This window comes from Perognathus longimembris, chromosome 3, assembly GCF_023159225.1.
Source record: "Perognathus longimembris pacificus isolate PPM17 chromosome 3, ASM2315922v1, whole genome shotgun sequence".
NCBI lineage: Eukaryota > Metazoa > Chordata > Mammalia > Rodentia > Heteromyidae > Perognathus > Perognathus longimembris.
In genome coordinates this window covers 94,520,384-94,535,252 of record NC_063163.1, presented here as the reverse complement: position 1 = coordinate 94,535,252, position 14,869 = coordinate 94,520,384, and positions in this window count along the sequence as shown.

The following is a 14,869-nucleotide window of genomic DNA, read 5'->3' as shown; positions in this document are numbered from 1 at the left end:
TGTGTGTGTGTGTGTATGTGTGTACACACTAGTCCTGGGACTTAAACTCAGGGCCAGAGATATATCCCTCAACTTCTTTGCTCAAGACTAGTGTTCTACCATTGGAGCCATAGCTCTACCTCAGGTTTTTAGCGGTTAATTGGATATGAGAGTCTCATGGGCTTTCTTGCGTGAGCTGGCTTTGAATTGAGATCTTCTAATCTCAGCCTCCTGAGTATCTAACCCTGCAAACATGATACACCAGTGCCTAGTTTGCATTGAATTTTTTTTTTTTTTTTTTTTTTTTTTTTTTTTTTGGCCAGTCCTGGGCCTTGGACTCAGGGCCTGAGCACTGTCCCTGGCTTCTTCCCGCTCAAGGCTAGCACTCTGCCACTTGAGCCACAGCGCCACTTCTGGTGCATTGAATTTTTTAAAACATAATTTTATTGTTATTACTAAAGTAGTGTATAAATGATATAAGTGTATAAGTCAGGTAATGAGTACATTTCCGTTTTTGGACAATATCCCCCTTCACTCCCCCCCACATCCCATTTTCCCCTCCCCTCCCTACGTTCATTGGATTTTATTTTATTTTCTTTTTTTGTTGCTCTTGGGCTCCAACTCTGGGCCTGGGCTCTGTCCTCAGAGTTAGCACTCTACTACTTAAGCCACAGCACCACTTCCAGTTTTCTGGTGGTTAATTGGAGATAAGAGTCTTACGGACTTTCCTGCCCAGGCAGGCTTTGAAGTGCAATTCTCAGATCTGTTTTATGAGTAACAAGAATTATAAGCATGAGCCACCACCGGCACCCAGTAGGTTTTCTCTTTCTTTCTTTCTTTCTTTCTTTCTTTCTTTCTTTCTTTCTTTCTTTCGTTCGTTCTCTCTTTCTCTCTTCTTTCTCTCTTTCTCTCTCTTTCTTTCTCTCTTTCTTTTCCTTCTTTCCTTCTTTCTTTCTTTCTTTCTTTCTTTCTTTCTTTCTTTCTTTCTTTCTTTCTTTCTTTCTTTCTTCTTTCCAGTCGTGGGGCTTAAACTCAGGGCCTGAGCACTGTCTCTGGCTTCTTTTTGCTCAAGGCTAACTACCTCTTGAGCCACAGTGCCACTTCTGGCTTTTTCTATATATGTGGTGCTAAGAAATCGAACCCTGGGCTTCCTGTATGTGAGACAAGCACTCTACCACTAGGCCATATTCCCAACCCACCATTGGATTTTTAACCGTCTGCATAACCAATAACAAAAGTAAAGACACATTCTATAAAATTGAAAAAATTCTTCTCAGCTATTCATCTGACAATAAATTAACACTCAGAATATACGCATGTGTATATATGTGTGTGCATATATATGTATATATATATATGGTATTATGATGTACAACTGTAATCCCAGCACTTTAGAGCTGAAGCAGGTAGATCTTGAGTTTGAGGCAAGCCTGGACTATATAGCAAGAGAAGAAACAGAAAGAAAGAAAGAAAGAAAGAAAGAAAGAAAGAAAGAAAGAAAGAAAGAAAGAAAGAAAGAAAGAAAAAAGAAAAAAAGGAAGGAAGGAAACAAGCAAGCAAAAAAGGGGCTGGGAATGTGGCTTAATGGTAGAGTGCTTGCCTAGCTTTCATGAAGCCATAGGTTCGATTCCTCAGTACCACATAATCAGAAAAAGCCAGAAGTGGAACTGTGGCTCAAGTGGTAGAGTGCTAGCCTTGAGCAAAAAAGCTCAGGGATAGTGCTCAGGCCCTGAGTTCAAGCCCCAGTTCTGGCAAAAAAATAAAGAAGAACGGCAGGAAGGAAGGAAGGAAGAAAGGAAGGAAGGAAAGGGAGGAAGGAAGGAAGGAAAGGGAGGAAGAGAAAGAAGAAAAAGGAGGAAAAAGATTAAACACTGGAACAACAGTCTAATCAAAGAATAGGCAGGTAGGTGAACTAAATAAACAATGAATTGTCAGTAAATATGAGCCAAATGCTGGTGGCTCATACCTATAATCCTAGCTACTCAAAAGGCTGAGATGTGAGGATTGTGGTTCAAAGCCAGGCTGGGCAAGAAAGTCCATGAAACTCTTATCTCTACTTAACCACCAGAAAACTGGAAGTGGCACTGTGGTTCAAGTGGTAGAGTGCTAGCCTTGAATTGAAGGGCTCAGGGACAGCATCCAGCACCATAGTTCAAATCCCACCACCGACTAAATATGTGAAAAAATATTCAACACCTCTATTAGGGAAATGCAAATGAAGACTACACTGAAATTTCATCTTACCCTAGTCAGAATGGAAATCATTTAGCGAACAATAAGAACTACTGAGGAGAAAACAAAGCAATTACTAAATGGGCAAGGGAGCTAAAGAGAGACTTCTCAGAAGAAGTAAAAACAGCAAAGGAACACATGAGGAAATGTTCAGCATCCTTGGCAGTAAAGGAAGTGTGAATAAAAACAACACTGAGATCCCACCTTACCCTAGTCAGAATGGCCTGTATTCTGAACTCAGACAACCACAAACACTGGCCAGGATGCAGAGAAACAGGAACCCTACTGTACTGCTGGTGGGAATGTAAACTAGGACAACCACTCTGGAAAGCAGTCTGGAAGTTCCTCAAAAAACTAAACATAGACATACCCTACCACCCACCATACCATTCCTAGGTATCTACCCTGAGCAACAGGAGCCAAGATAGGACAAGGACACGGGCATCTCCATGTTCATTGCTTCACTGTTTCACAGTGAGACCAAAAGAGGACAACCTTGGGAGAAAAACACCAAATAGTAAGACCCAAGCACCTCTTCATATGTACAAAAATAATATACAGACTGCAAAGAGCTCCAAACATAAGGAAACAATCTTAATCTGTCATCATTTTTTAGTGAGTCTATATTCTTTACCTCATATATGGTACATACCCATGCACATCTGAGGGAGGGCTGGGAGGAGGGCACAGAATGAGTAGAAAGTGCGTGAAAAAATGCAGCAGAGGGACCCAACAGCTGCAATGGTCATTGACAAAAGTGAACTAAGCAACTCAAGGGTGGTGATGGGAGGGAGGAAATGAGAGAGAAAGAGGGAACAGATGATACTAAGCAAAAGGAAAGAAATGTACATATCACCCAGTCTGGAGGAAATAGTTTTATTGTTAATGTTTGTAGAGTTCATAAACTTTGTAGGTTAGAATGATGATGTTCATCATGGTGAAGGTTAAAATGTGTGCTGTGAAATTGATGTAGTTACTTAATCTCAATGAAGGGGAAAAAAATAAAACTGAACAACAAAAAAAAAGAATGAGGAGGAAGCAGGAATGTCATTTACAAAGAATGGATTAAACTAGAGATCTTCCTGTTAAAGCAATTTAAGCCAGACTCAGAAAGATAGATATCATTTATTTTCTTTCATATGCAGAGAATTAACACTTAAGAAAAGACAAAAGTGGGACATCAGTGGCTCACTCCTGTAATCCTAGCTACTCTGGAGGCTAAGATCTGAGGATCCTGGTTCAAAGCCAGCCCAGAGTTCAAGCCCCCCAACTAACAAAAAAGAAACATTCCTTGCTGTGTGTATTTCCTGTAGCAACTTCCTGGTGAGGAATGGCTCCTGTCTCCACACTGCCCATTTTTCTGTCCCTTTGTCGCCTCACAGCCTCTCAAGCAACGAGGCATGCGCCCAGAAAAGACCACATGCTCATTCAATTAATAGTGATTGTCACTAAGAGTGAGATGGGTACCATGATAGCAGTCATGGGGACAAGAAAGGAAAGGAAAGATGTAGGATGGGGACAGGAGAATCAACCAACTTGGTCTGGGAGCCAAGGAAGGGGCCTTGCCTTCTGCCTAGCATTTGATCTTTCTTTTGTCTTGCTTTTATTTTTTTTCACTTCTTTTCTTTTTATTTAATTTATTTATTAATTGAACGCAAATTTTTTTTTCTATATATGTGGGGCTGAGGAATGGAACCCAGGGCTTCATGTATATGAGGCAAGTACTCTACCACTAGGCCATTTTCCCAGCCCTTGATCTTTCTTTTTTGGTTTTTAAATCACAGTACTGGAGCTTGAACTCAGAACCAAGATGTTCTCTCTTAGCTATTTTGTTCATAGCTGACATTCTACCATTTGAGGTACAGATCCACTTCTAGCCGCTGCCTCTTCCTCCTCCTCTTCCTCCTCCTCTTCCTCCTCCTCCTCCTCCTCCTCCTCCTCCTCCTCCTCCTCCTCCTCCTCCTCCTCCTCCTCCTCCTCCTCCTCCTCTTTTTCTTCTTTTTTTTTTTGTGGGGGGGGCATGGTGCTAGTCCAGGGGCTTGAACTCCTCAAGGCCCGGACATTGTTCCTGCATTTCTTTTGCTCAAGGCTAGCATTCCTATTGGAGCTACAGATCCACTTCTAACTTTTTTGGTAGTTTATTGGTGATCAGAGGCATCAAACCATGTTGCTCAGATCTTAGTCTCCTGAGTAGCTAGGATTATAAACCTGAGTCACCAGTGCCTGGCCACTTCCAGCTTCTTGGTGGTTAATTGGACATAAAAATCTCATAGATCTGGGTGCCAGCAGCTCACGATGGAGGCTGAGATCTGAGGATCAAGGTTCAAAGCCAGGCCAGGCAGGAAAGGCCATGAGACTCTTATCTCCCATTAACCACCAGAAAACCAGAAGTGGCACTGTGGCTCAAACTACCAAAAAAATTAAAAAACCTAACAGAGGTCTGGGAATGTGGACTAGTGGTAGAGTACTTACCTAGCATGCATGAATCCATGGGTTCAAGCCTCAGTACCACATAAACAGAAAAAGCAGAACGTGGTCCTGTGGCTCAAGTGGTAGAGTGCTAGCTTTGAGCAAAAGAAGCTCAGGGACATGCCCAGGCCTTGAGTTCAAGCCCCAGGACTGGTAATAAAAAGAATCTCATAGATTTTTTTCCTGCTTGTGCTGGCCACTTGAGTACCTACGATTATAGGCATGAACCACCAGCGCCTGGTTCTAGCTGTTCTTACTCATCTTTGAAACATTGGTTTTGACCTCATTGGTCTATGTGCTTCCTGACTCTTTCTAACCTCATTAGACTGAGCTTTGTGCAAGTCAGGATTGTTCTTTTTTCTTTGCTACTGTAGCCCAGGAAGGCAGCTTCATGGTTGACATGATTTTGGTACACATGTGAACTGACAGGTAAGAACCGAAGGACAAACCTGAGTGGGAGGTAAAGGGAGGCCAGATAGAGAAATAGCACATTCAAAGTCCTGAAGGAAGAAAGGGCTTTAGAGGGCACTCAGAGAATGTCTGCCAGAGCTGGGGCCAATCTGCAGCATGCAACCATGGGCTCTAATAAGAGCCCAGAGGTGAGACGCTTTAGCAGCTCAGCATCTGGGGCTTTTATCCCAGATACTGCCACAGAGCTCTAAGCAGGCCAAGTATGAGCAAATAGGTGATGGAGCAGAAAAACAAAATCCACCAGTAACCCAGGGGCCAGGAAGGCAAAATAAACCAGGTACTGGTGGCTCATACCTGTAATCCTAGCTTCTCAGGAGGCTGAGATCTGAGGATCGCAGTTAGAACCCAGCCCTGGCAGGAAAGTCCATGAGACTCTCATCTCCAATAAACTACTCAAAAAAGGGGGAAGTGGTACTGTGGCTCAAGTGGGAGAGGGCCCACCTTGGGCAAAAAAGCAAAGGGATTGCACTCGGGCCTTGAGTTCAAGCCCCAGTACTGAAGGGGAGGCGGGTCAGGAAGACAGGCAAACTAGTCTTGGAACCCTAGCCAAAAGCTGCAGACAGTAGTATAGACACCAGACAAAGAGGCCTAGAAGGGTGAAAATTTCTCCAGTTATAATTAGCCAAGACAAACAGGAAATGTTGGCAAGCATCTATAGTTCCTGCTAGGGAGCTTTGGCTACTCAGAGACTAGATCACTTAAAACCAATTTTATTTTCTTTTGTCTGTGTATGCTAGTGTCAGGGCTTAAATGCAGGGCCTTAAGCTTTTGTACAGTTTTCTTGCTCATTGCTGGCATTCTGCCACTTGAACCACACTTCCAGTCTGGTACTTTTCTGGTTATATATTTTTCTTGTAGCTGGATTTATATATCTTATTTAATGTACAATAGAGATTGAGTCACAGGAACTCCATCTGCCTGGGCTGGCTTTGAACTGTAATCCTCAGTCTCCTGAGTAGGTAGGATTACACACATGAACTACCAACACCTAGGCCCAGGGTTGTGTTTGAGGCAAGCTTGAGCAGCACTAAGAGGCTCAAACAGGAAAGTCAGCAAGCACTAAGCCCCAATGGCTCATCCTGTAATTACTCAGTAGGCTGAGATCTAAAGATCATTGTTTGAAACCAGCGCTAGAAAGGAAAGACCAGAAAATGCCTATCTCTAACCAACCAAAAGCCAGAATTAGAGCTGTGGCTGAAGTGGTAGACAGCACTGTCCTTGAGTGAAAAAGCTAAGAGACAGTACCCAGGTCCTGAGTTCAAGCCCTAGTACCATCACACAAAAAAGTCAAACCTAGCTGGGCACCAGTGGCTCATACCTGTAACCCTAGCTACTCAGGAGGCTGAGATCTGAGCATCACAGTTGATTCAAAGCCAGCCTGGATAGGAAAGCCCATGAGAGTCTTATCTCCAATTAAGCACCCAAAAAAAGCCAGAAGTCGAGCTATGGCTTAAGTGGTAGAGTGCTAGCCTTGAGCAAATAAAGCTCAGGGACAGCACCTAGGTCCAGAGTTCAATCCCAAAGACCAGCGCCAAGCGGGGGGGGGGGGGGGGGGCGGGGGGTAGGTGGGATTAAAAAAAACTCACACTAGAACTGTGGCTCAAGTAGGGTTCTAGCCTTGAGTTTAAAAGCTCATGGCACCCAGGCCCAGATTACCCCACCTCAGGACACCTATATATCTCCATATATGATAAAATAAAATGTCTATGATCTACCCTCTTTTCCCCCTGCCTCTTTTGCTCATAAACTCTCTCATTTGTGTCCTGTTTTCCTCAGGCCTATACCTCTTGCCTCCATCAAGAGATTAGCAGGGTCTATTCTAGGATTTATTTGCAGAATGCTGAGGCCCTTGTATCTCCTGGCCCAGGGCAAAGAATAGGTAAAAGGTGGGAGAAGGGTGTTCCTCTGAGGTGGGAAAGTGAAGATGAAGACGATGACTGGCAGGTTTGTGTTTCAGGGAAAAGCTCCTGGGGAAACAGTTGGTTAGGGATATAAATCCTAGCCATGTCACTGATTTGCAGGCTATCCTAGAACTGACTTCTATGGGTCTCTGTTTTTCTACCTGTGTAATGGGGCTCAGAACCATACTACTCCATTGGCTGTGTGAGTGTAAGATAATCCCACAGACAGGGCAGGCAGAAGCTCCCCAGTGCCTCAGTAAATGTTGGAACAGAAGAGAAATGGGTACATCAGGGGGGATAAAAGCGGGAACAAGATTAGGCAATGCCTAGTTTCCCTAGCAAGGTTGCTCATCAGTAGTGAGGGGCTGGAGGACCAGATCTTCTAGCTAAACTGGTAAACACAGTCTTAGGGGCAAAAGAAGCTCTTGGTGGCTCTAGCTTTGGCATTATAGGACAGGAAATTGACTAAAGGTGCCTAGGTTATTACATGGAATGCTCAAATTCTGACTTCCCAGTATTCTCTGAGGAACTTTCCTCTATCATGAGAGTCCAGTAGGGCCTCTACTGGAAGTGGGGGAGGGGGCTATCTCCCTCATGACCAGGACACCAGGAAGCCCCCAGGGCTGACACCGAAGCCACTAGTCACAATCACGAGGGAGGCCAGGCTAAGCTCAGTAGCCCTTATCTCCACTGACCTTGTGGAGGCTGACCACTCCCTCCTTCTGGAAAATGTGACCCTCTGCCCTGTCTGAGGCCTCTTTCTCCTTAAATCCTGAGGCTTCTAGGGTGAGCCTTCAGCAACCTAGGTCTATTTCCTGGCCAGCCACCTTGGGGTGCTTTCTGTAGCCCCAGCCCCCATCCACCTCCAAAATATCTCTACCTGAAGTCCCTTGGGCATCTGACTCAGCAGGTCTGTACCTGCTTTGGTCCCCCCTCGAAATGCATCTCTGCAGAGAACGCAGTTCAGCTTGCCAAAGCCTGACTGCCTGCCACTCCCCAACCCTTCCCCCCAGGGTACCCACCCTACCAACTTGAATTCCTGACCCTCCCTCTGCTCTCCTCCTAGATCTAGGCCCTCTCTGGGGGGGGGGGGGGTGGCTGGAACAAAAATCCTTCAGATAAGGGCACTGGGGGCTAAGGGATATATCTGAGCCCTATCCCTGAGCTCCTTTTGCTCAAGGTGAGTGTGCTTCATGAGCCACAGCTCCACTTCCGACTTTGTCTGTGATTGATTGGAGCTAGGTGTCTCTCATGGACTTTCCTGCTTGGGCTGGCTACGAACTGTAATCCTCAGATCTCATTTTCCTGAGACTCTGTTTATGAACTCTTCAGTTCAAGACTAGCACTCTACCACTTTGATCCACAGTGTTACTTCCAGTTTTCTGGTGACTAATTGGAGATAAGAGTCTCTTGGGCTTTCCTGCCCAGGCTGGCTTTGAACCAGGATCCTCAGATCTCAGCCTCCTGAGTAGCTAGGATTACAGGGGTAAGCCACCAGTGCCTGGAAAGATCTCTTTTTTTGACCCCAAGTTCCCCAGCTTTCCCATCTATAAAAGCCACTGTGAAAGGCACTCTGGATATGACTGGTCTGAGCAAGAAGTGAGCTAAGGCACCGGAGAGGAGGACTCAACAGCTGTCAATTCTCCAAGGGAATCCAACTATGGAGAACCCAAAGGCTACAAACACATTCTTGGGTGATCGGAGTCACAATAGAGTTGGCAATGTTCGTAGATTAGGAAAGGGTCAGTTCACAGCCCCAGGTGTTGATTGTGCTCCATATTCAGAATACCTACATTGAAGATGTGTGGAGCCAGGCACAGTCTGATGGGGGAGGTGACAGCTGAGTAAATGAGTAATTCTATGGTAAGTGATCAAGCCTGGGGGCTGTCCAAGCATGTGGGAGTGGCAGTTAAGTCCAGGAAAGGAGGAGTGGGATAAATACAACTTCCCGAAAGAGATGATAAGGGGTACTTTGAAGGGCTCCTTGGAGTGATTCAACTAAAGGGGTGTGTGTGTGTGTGTGTGTGTGTGTGTGTGTGTGTCCTTAGCTTTTGCATTCAAGATTGAAGCTCTACTACTTGAGTCACAGCTCCACTTCTGGCTTTTTGCTGGTTAATTGGAGATAAGAGTCTCTTGGATTTTCCTTCTCAGTCAGGCTTTGAACTGCAGTTCTCAGATTTCAACTACCCCTGTAGCTTTGATTACAGGAGTGAGCCATCAGCAAACTGTGGAAAGGCTAATTATTATTTATTTAGTCAGTTGTGGGGCTTGAAATCTGGGCCTCAGAGCTATCCCTGAGCTTCTTTTGCTCAAGGCTAGTGCTGTACCACTCTGACCCTCAGCACTACTTCTGGTTTTCTGGTGCGTTAATGAGAGATAAGAGTCTCCCAGACTTTCCTGCCTGGGTTGACTTTGAACCTTGATCCTCAGATCTCAGCCTCCTGAGTAGTTAGGATTAATGGTGTGAGCCACAGGCACCTGGTGGAAAGGTCAATGGGGGGGGGGGGGAAGGCGGGAGAAACAGACTGAGAGTCAATCAACAAAGGAATGAGCAGGGTTACACAACTAGGAAAGGGCCAAGATTCCAAATAGTCCCCACCCCATCATGGGCTAGGGAGGAGATGTCTATTCCCCAAGAGGGCATATTCTACTCTGGGAACCTTAAGCAAAGGAATGTGGTCAGAGTCAGTAAGACAGGTTAGGGATGGGGGCTGCTGCTACTTGATTAGCATGCTCTAGGCCCAGTGTTTGTTCCCCAGGATCACCAAAGACAAGAAACACAGAACAAAGCCATTCATTGGTAGTTCATGCTTGTAATCCTAGCTACTCAGAAGGCAGACATCTGAGGATCCTGGGTGGAAAGTCTGTGAGACTCCTGTTGTTGTTTGCCAGTCCTGGGGCTTGAACCCAGGGCCTGAGCACTGTCCCTGGCTTCTTTTTGCTCAAGGCTAGCACTCTACCATGTGAGCCACAGCACCACTTCTGGCCTTTCCTATATATGTGGTGCTGAGGAATCGAACCTAGGGCTTCATGTATATGAGGCAAACACTCTTGCCACTAGGCCATATTCCCAGCCCCTTTGTGAGACTCTTATCTCCAATTAATCACCAAAAAGCCAGAAGTTAAGCCTGTGGCTCAAATGGTAGAATGCTAGCCTTGAGCAGAAAAAGCTAAGGGACCAGCACAAGGCCTGAGTTGTTGTGTTTTTTTTTAAAACAAATAAGGTTAATATTCCAGACTTAGTCAAGCAGGCACAACCAGGCCATCAATCATAAAGTTTACTCAGGATTCCAGAAATCCTATGAGAGTGTAAAATGCGATATCCAGGTATCAAAGTTACATGTTTTCATGGGGAAGGTGGACAGGCACTGTGAGCAGGGGACAGTTGGTAAGTCATTCAAATATAGAGCGTGCGTGTGTGTGTGTGTGTGTGTGTGTGTGAACAGACACCCACTGTGGGCCCCCACTCCCCACCACCTAGGATAGAGAAAAGTGAGGCTGAGCTTGGAAGGCTGGCTGGACCTATGGAGCCAACTATAATGTAAATAGTGCCACCATAACTTCAGAATCCTACAGCATCCACAGTCCTAGAGGCTGAGGCAATATGCTTGGTTTCACAAGACCAGCCATGGTCCAGAATGTTCTACCATTGCTGGGACACCTGACTCCCAGACCCACACAGTCTCCTTTAAATCCCGCTTCCACCTGAGACAGGAAGAGGGGGGGCCAATAGGAATATTTATTTATTTATTTATTTATTGATGCTAGAAATGAAATCCAGGACACTCATAAAGTAAGTGCTTTATCACTGAGCTACACTGTACTTCTACCACGAGACCCTCTGGACCTTCTCTTTGTTGTGCCAGTACTGGATTTGAACTCAGAGCCTCAAGCTTGCATTTGGCTTCTTGTCTCAAGTTTGGCACTCTACTTCTCCCTCTCCCTCCCCCTCCCCTCCCCTTCCCCTCCCCCTCCCCTCCCCCTCCCCCTCCCCCTCCCCCTCCCCCTCCCCTCCCCTCCCCCTCTCTTTCTCCCTCCCTCCCTCTCTTCCTCTCCTTCTCCCTCTCCCTCCCTCCCTCCCTCCCCCCCTCTTTCTCTCTCACGGTTCTGGGGCTTGAACTCAGGGCCTAAGTGCTGTCCTTGAGCTTTTGTGTTCAAGGCTAGTGCTCTATCACTTGAGTTACAGCTTTGCTTATGGCCTTCGGGGTAGTTTATTGGAGATAAGAGTCCCATGGACTTTCCTGCCCAGGCTTGCTTCGAACCAAGATAATCAGATCTCAGCCCCCTGAGTAGCTAGGATTACAGGTGTGAGCCACAACTTTAAAAAATATGTCCTTTATATTCTTGGTTGTTTGTTTATTAAGATACAGTCTTCCTATGTAACCCAAGCTGGACTTGATCTTGCCTCAGGTTCCTGATGCTGGGATTATAGGAGTATACCACTGTGTAGGCTTCACATTGAGTTCTTATGAAATGTTCAGATTTTGTACAATGACTGAAATGGATGAGTTCGGCTTCCATTTTGGAAAATGTATAACAGCAGATGAGATGGATGGTCTAGAGGTCTCCAAACAGAGGTACATAGACTCAGTGATTCTTGGCTGACCTCTGTAGACTCTGCCCTTTTGCCCACTCTATAGGCTGCCCTCTGGCCAGTCAGGCTTCCGTCCCCTTCAGTCCCTTCCTGGGCTGGTTTGAACAGGCTTTAGCCTTTAGATCATGTGGTCATCCAGGGAGGGGCCACAGCCAAGCATCTGCTTCCTTCCTTACCTGCCTCTGTCCTTGAGAGAGCTGCCTATCTTGCTGCACCAGTGTGGCTTTTCCTTGCTCCTGCTTAACATCATAGGTTCTTGGGGCTCCCAAGGAAGTCAAGCTCAGTACCGAACCATATTTCCTTATCCTAGTCCCCTAGAAAGTGTTCCATTCATACGGTGTGCATAAAATAAACTCAACCCTGCTGTGTGCCAGTGGCTCAGACCTGTGATTCTAGCAACTCATGAGGATGAGATCCAGTCCAAAGCCAGTCCAGGCAAAGTCCATGAGACTCCTATCTCCTATTAACAATGATGAAGATGTGGCTCAAGTTGTAGAAGACCGGCCTTGAGTGAAAAGCTAAGGGACAGTGCTATGGGCCTAAGTTTAAGCCCTAAGTTAAGCACACACTTAAAAAAAAAAAAGAAAGAAAAGAAAAGAAAGGAAAAAGTGCCAATGGCTCATTCCTACAAAACTCTAGTTATTCAGGAGGCTGAGATCTAAGGATTAAGGTTTAAAACCAGCCTAGTCAAGGAAGACCATAAGACTCATCTCCAATTAACGAGTAAAACGCTGAAAATGGAGCTATGGCTCAAGTGGTAGAGGACTAGCCAGGAGCAAAAAAGCTTAGAGACATCACTCAGACCTTGAGTTCAAGCCCCAGAACCAGCACTAAATAAATAAACCCAACCCTGACACAAATGAGAAAACAGGCTCAGCTGAGGTTCCCTCAGCTGTCCTTTAGCAGGCTAGCATTTGCCTCCATGGCATTTGTACCATGGCTTCATGGCCTGGTCTTCCAGTCTTACATTTCTTTTTTTATTCACCAAAACTTCTCATGGTCTCTGAGATTTAGTATTTAATGAGGTTCTGAAGAGTGTAGCTTAGGGTCAAACTGACTAGGCCTGACACTGGCCCCTGGTCCTCTAGAATGATGGTTCCTGTCAATTTGTGGGGTTACTCTCAAAAGTGCTCTGGAAACTGGGCACTGGTGGCTCATGCCTATAATCCTCGCAACTCAGGAGGCTCAGATCTGAAGATGGTAGTACAAAGCCAGCCTGGGCAGGAAACTCCAAAAGATTTTTTACCTCCAATTAACCACCAGAAAACTGGAAGTGGCACTGTGGCACAAAGTAGTAGAGTGTAATTCTTGAGCTGAAGAGCTCAGGGACAGGGCCCTGGCCCTGAGGTTAAGCCTCTTGAACACACACACACACACACACACACACACACACACACACACACACACACACACACACACACACACACACACACACACACACCTGGGGCCGGGAATGTGGCTTAGTGGTAGAGTGCTTGCCTGGCATGCATGAAGCCCTGGGTTCGATTCCTTAACACCACATAAACAGAAAAGGCCAGAAGTGGTGCTGTGGCTCAAGTGGTAGAGCACAAAGAGGCTCAGGAACAGAGCCCAGGCTCTGAGTTCAAGCCCCAGGATCAGTCCAAAAAACAAACAAACAAAACAAAAACCCCACAAAAACATAGTGTTCTGAATTTCAGACCTTCAAGCTAAAATAAAGTGTGTGTGTGTGTGTGTGTGTGTGTGTGTGTGTGTGTGTGATGGTGTAGGGGGTTGAACTTAGGCATAGGCACTGTACCATAGCTCTTTCGCTCCAGGCTTCTGCTTTACCACTCACCACAGCTCCACTTCCAGGTTTTGGTGGGGTTTTTGTTTGTTTGTTTGTTTGTTTGTTTGTGTTTTTGGCCTGGGGCTTGAACTTGGCCTGGGCACTATCCCTGAGCCTCTTTGTACTCAAGGCTAGTGCTCTACCACAGTACCACTATGAGCTTTTTTTTTTTTTTTTTTTTTTTGCCAGTCCTGGGGCTTGGACTCAGAGTCTGAGCTCTGTACCTGGCTTCTTTTTGCTCAAGGCTAGCGCTGTACCTCTTGAGCCACAGTGCCACTTGCAGGCTTTTCTTTTTTTTTCTTCTTTTTTTTTTTTTTTTGGCCAGTCCTGGGCCTTGGACTCAGGGCCTGAGCACTGTCCCTGGCATCCTTTTGCTAAAGGCAAGCACTCTGCCACTTGAGCCACAGCGCCACTTCTGGCAGTTTTCCATATATGTGGTACTGGGGAATTGAACCCAGGGCTTCATGTATACGAGGCAAGCACTCTTGCCACTAGGCCATATTCCCAGCCCCACTTGCAGCCTTTTCTGTTTATATGGTGCTGAATAATTGAACACAGGGCTTTGAGTATGCTAAGCAAGCACTCTACAGCTAAGCCACATTCCCAGGCCGTACTTCCAGCTTTTTTGTTTATTTGTTTTTTTGTGGGGTTTTTTATTGTTGTTGTTGTTGTTTTCTGCCAGTCCTGGGGCTTGGACTCAGGGTCTGAGCACTGTCACTGGCTTCTTTTTTGCTCAAGGCTAGCACTTTACCATTTGAGCCACAGTGCCACTTCCGTTTTTTTCTGTATATGTGGTGCTAAGGAATCGAACCCAGGGCTTCATGTATGGGAGGCAAGCACTCTACCACTAGGCCATATTCCCAGCCCCTATTTCCAGCTTTTTTGAATAGTTTATTGGAGATAAGAGTCTCCTGGGACTTTTCTACCCAGGCTGGCTTCTAACCATGATCCTTAGAGCTCAGTCTTCTGAGTAGCTAGAATTACAAGCATGAACCACCAGTGCCCAGCTTGGTGGTTAATTTGAAATAAGAGTCTCAACAAGGGGCTGGGAATATGGCCTAGTGGCAAGAGTGCTTGCCTCCTATACAAGAAGCCCTGGGTTCAATTCCCCAGCACCACATATACAGAAAATGGCCAGAAGTGGCGCTGTGGCTCAAGTGGCAGAGTGCTAGCCTTGAGCAAAAAGAAGCCAGAGACAGTGCTCCCGCCCAGAGCCCAAGGCCCAGGACTGGCCAAAAAAAAAAGAGTCTCAAAGACTTTTCTGCCCTGGCTGGCTTCAAACCTGGATTCTGAGAGTTCAGCTTCTCCATAGCTAGGATTATAGGCATGACCCACCATTGGCCAGCTCAAAAAACAATTTCTTGCTTGCCTGACACTACAATAAAGCAAACTGATGTATGTCTGTTTCGGCTTGAT